Source organism: Montipora capricornis, chromosome 3, assembly GCF_036669925.1.
Source record: "Montipora capricornis isolate CH-2021 chromosome 3, ASM3666992v2, whole genome shotgun sequence".
Lineage (NCBI taxonomy): Eukaryota > Metazoa > Cnidaria > Anthozoa > Scleractinia > Acroporidae > Montipora > Montipora capricornis.
Window position 1 is genome coordinate 53326742 of NC_090885.1, and position 5000 is coordinate 53331741.

The following is a 5000-nucleotide window of genomic DNA, read 5'->3' on the forward strand; positions in this document are numbered from 1 at the left end:
AGCGCTCCAGCGCTAGAACGACTAGACACTTAAATAAAGTTCCTTTCCTTTCCTTTCCTTTCCTGTTGTTTGAAGTAATTACAGCGCGTAATTGAACAGAATGACGAACACGTGGTGGTATACGAGCACACGAAACTTCTAATCGCTATTTGGTGTCTTCTTCTATTTTCGGAAGCTATCCTTGGTTCACTTCTCGCCTCAAGCATGGTGATGATAATCGTGGCAGCCACGGGGTCCGCTGCGAGGTTACCGTGCCTATTGTATTTGAATTTTCGCAGATGTGAACAGAACCATAATTGAATAAAACTGAATGGAGTATGATAGCCTGAATCATACTTCAGTTGGTCATAATCAACGTTGAGTGCATGTGAACACGGGTTTAGAAGTCGTATCATTCGATCCTATGGTAGCTGATTTGTTATTCGTGGTTTGATTTCAACGATAAAAAATGTTAAGAGCCACTGAAATGCCTACGTGAAAGATTTCAAAGGAAACTAGTAAAGGAGAAACTGGTAAACTTAACGCGGTCTTTATGACAGCCAACAGAAGACTGTAGTGGTAGGTGGCAATTACCTTGAGTGCAGATGCACTCACAGACAAGAATAGATGGACCTCAAATATTTGTCAAACATGCTATGATTCAAGCTTATGCACATTTCAAAATCTTACTGACATATATCTTCTTACTGTTTATACCACGGTGCACCATGCTTAAGGTAAACTTGCACACTGAGGCTTAATTATATCTAGTCATCGAAAACGGCAATCTAAAATTTGCTTACATTTTTTATGCCTTTATTAACTTTTTTCCTTCTTTATCAGTTGCTGAGCTACAGCAACTTCAAAACCCGGCTCAGTCAATTACTGGCCGAAATGGACCATGAAAAGGACCAACCTGTAAAAAATGTGGACACCCAAGAAAAGGCCACAAGAAAGGGCAGTGTTCCTTCACTACAGTACCAGTGGACAAGCAGTAACCTTAAGGCCATGACTTGGTCATTTTTAAAGAAACAATAGTACATTATTATCCAGGTCTATCCATTTCTGCAGTGCCCACTCTTTGTAACTTTCCATTTCAGTGTTCTTTATTTCATAGAGCCTTGTGTTTGCGTTTATGCAATGAAACATTTTAATACAGTGAAAGCAAAGCATCCATTACAGGTATTGACTGAGGAATGAAATTTTATTACCAGTTGCCAACGACTTAACAGTTACAAACATCATTCACAAAGAAAGTGTCTAAATGATTTACTAAAATTTCAAAACTTGTCATTTCTTGGCTTCTTTTGTGTCTGATGCTTATCCTATTACCAGTATATTACTTGAGTTACAGAGGTATAATGGTTCACTGAATTAGGAGTCTCTATTCTACTAATGAATAAAGAAGAAATCTTGTTGTGAACTGTTAATAGAAACTATTATGTTTCTAAAATAATTGACAAACTTCTGCATGACACAAAAAGGAGAAATGTGACTTGCTGGCAAAGTTGAGGGTAAGTTTTAAAAAGCAGGAAGGGCCACTTATTTATCTGGCTACCACTGGTAAACTTAATAGTTTTATTACTTGAACCAATACCGTCACCTTGAACACCCTATCGTTCTATGGACAATAAGATTATCAATAATGATAACAGTAATGAATCAGGATGACTCTTGCAGTGAAGTGACTGCTGTCAAGAAAATCACCTCTCGGTGCTAATTGCTGTGTAGTATTATTTATTATTGGAGCAATTTTACAAAACCAATGAAATTGGAAGGAGACTACCATACACTATTTAAGCAATAGAGGACATTTTCCGTGTTTCCATAGCGTCATCTAAACACGAGGGGGAGTTGGGAGAATTCGAAACAATTATGCAAACCCGAGAGGTAGTCAAGGGTTTGCATAACATCTCTCATCTTAGCTATTGACCAATGAGACTGCGCGTACTATCCTAATTATTTTATAAAATACATTAATTCCACTTTACTCTTTTGTTTACTCGTAGTAATTTGGCATTAAAAAAAATAACATTACGATCTGTTCCATGGGCTGAGTAAAATCACTCTATTCTCGTCTAATAAATCATTGTTGATCTCACGTTTGCTTTCAAGCTCAAAGCACTACAAATAGGTAAACTGAGTCGGTACAACGCTAGCATGCAAGGCTATCACCTCTAGTAACTTACAGGCACTATACACTCCACTTGTTTTCACTTAGAGAACATTTTGTGTGAGCAGCATTGCAAAATAATTCATAGAAAATAACATACTTGGACTGGGCAGCATTCGTCTGGGTTCAGTCTGCCTGACTCAATAACTGACTTTAAAAACGTCATGAACGTCCCAGCATTTTTAATGCAAGCTGGGTCTCTAAAAAATCGATGTATCCTATGAATCAAATGAAAACTTTGCGGTGTGAAAGCAAAAAGCTAGAAAGAAAAGAAAGTTGGAAAAAAAAAGGCTTAATTTAATAGATTGCTTTAACTCAGGAAATGAGTGCCCTGGGGCAGTACAATGTACAGGATGCAATAAATTAAGGATGTTGTAAATTATTCTGGCTACTTAAAGTTTGGTGTCAATGTCTTGATTGTCAAATGCCAAAACGGTAGCACTACTTTTCTCTCTACTCTTATCTTTCATGACTGTCGATACTTCCTTATTCCCTGTACCAAGAAAACGTAGAGCTCTCTTAAAGTCAGGAATTTTAAATGCATATATCACCGGATTTACACAAGAATTAATATAGTTCAAAAGGTTAGCAATCTCTAATGCAAGACCGAGCCACGATGCAGAGATCTCATGAACATAATACAAATAGTTCGTGACGACTAAAGGGAGCCAACAAATTAAAGCAAGCATTGATACAAACAACAACGCTTTTGTCAGTCGCTGCGAATTTACTATGTTTTGTTGCGAAACAACAGCTCTGTGTAGAGATTTCCTCCAAATACCAATGTTACAGCTGCAGAGGAGCAGCAATATAGTTACAGCATAAGGTATCCAAAAGTATAAACTCTCCTTTGCTGATTTCAACCATAGTAGCAAGTTGACGATTGTAGAGACAAGGATAGAAAGTACCCATACAACAGAAATACCAACGCGATATGCTTGAATGGACAGAGTTCGGTGCTTGAGAGGCCAGAAGATAGCATGAAATCTTTCCAAGGAGATAAAAGCTGCAGAAAGTAAAGAAGCCTGTGAGAGAGCGGTGTTGACAAAAGAGAATGATATTGTCACATTTCGACTTGTTTTAAAGTTCCAAAGTCGATAAGAACTTCCCACTACCACAACGTAGATGGGTAAAGTCAAAATTCCTAGCAGCAGATCAGAAATTGCCATGTTCATGACCATGAATAGGCTTCTTTTGCGAAGTTGTTTGCTTAACGCAAAGAAAACAAGTGTGAGGAGGTTTCCGCTGACAATGAAGACATCTACCACTATGAAAACGCTACATACTGCGATTCCTTCTGCATTGGTAGGAGGATACATAGAATTCGTATCATTCGATCTTACGTTACTTGATATGTTCTTCATCCTTTGACTAAAACCATAAGAACGTTTGAGAAGAGCCACTGAAAAGACGACTCGCACGTTTGCAAAGAAAGCATGTAAACGACAATGGACAAAATAACAGGCATTAAACTGAGCGGTCTTAATGACAGCCAAACGTTAGGTGATCATGACAGGTGAAAATTACGATGTATGATGACTATTATTGAAGAAAAAAAATATGATAACTATATGTAAATTTTTCCACTGTTGAGCTTGGAACAAAAGACCTTAATTAAAGTCTCTTTCGGGAGACATATCGGAATAGACATTCGTGACAAGTTTTTTCGATAATTTGTTAGAGTTCGTCTTAGCAATTTTAGTGTTTTGTATTAGTAACCGTGGTTTACTCTAAGAAAGATGAACGTATAAAATGTTAGAAACATAAGTGGTGATATTTAACAATTATTCCACGAGCGCGCGTTGGATGTGAGAAGATAGATCGCCAACGAGGCGCGTACCGCCGAGTTGGCTATAATCATCTCATATCCAACAAATAACAAAGTGGAATAATTGTTTTATTAAAAACGCCCCCAAGAAATTAGACAATTAAAGTCAAAATTCCCAGAAACAGATTAGAGAATACCATTTTTATAACCAAGAATAGACTTCTTTTAGGAATTTTTTTTTCCTTAACCCAAAGAGAACAAGGGTGAGGAAGTTTCCGCTAGCGATGAAGAAATTTGCCACTATGAAAACGCCACTAATTGTAATTCATTCTGCTTTAAGAATGCTGGAAGATCGAGGAGGCATAGTCATCTAAACCTTATCTGCCCCCGATTCAATCGGGAGACCGAGGGCGTAAGGTCTTTCTCAGTATCGAATAGCTTCCTGCCTCTGCCGGAGACTGGAATATGTTGCCTGCACATATTAAAAACCAATCTATTCTTACAAGCTTTAAATAAATAATTTCTAAACACTTTTAGGGTTTTCTTTAAGGTTTTAAGTAGGCGGAGTTTTTTGCAAAGTAGACGGTTGTGGGTCCTCCGGACCCACACGATGGGCTTTAGCCCATCGCTTGTAGGGGGGTCCGGGGGCATGCTCCCCCGGAAAATTTTTGAAAATTGAATGCCGGAAAATGCATTTCCTGGCATTTTGGGCCATGAAACTCAAACATTAGAGGGATGAATCAAGCTGCATTTATACTATGAAAACCATGTTACTCAAAGAAAGACGAAGCGACATTTCAATAATACAACCCTATAAACAAAAAGTTGAGTGATATTTTTTGTATCCTTTTGGTGGTTTTGCTGGAGCTAACGAGCCTGGCAAATATTGCCACTTGACAACTTGTAAACATGGCACATACTTTGAAGGACTAGACCAGCAAGGGCTTCTGATTGGTTGTTAAATTAACAAGCTGATTGGAGGATACTAATTGGCCAATGGCGTAAAGGATGTTTCGATCCTGTTTAGGTGTGAAGATGGCACACATTCGTTCCATTGTGTAATAAGCGGGAAATATGCTT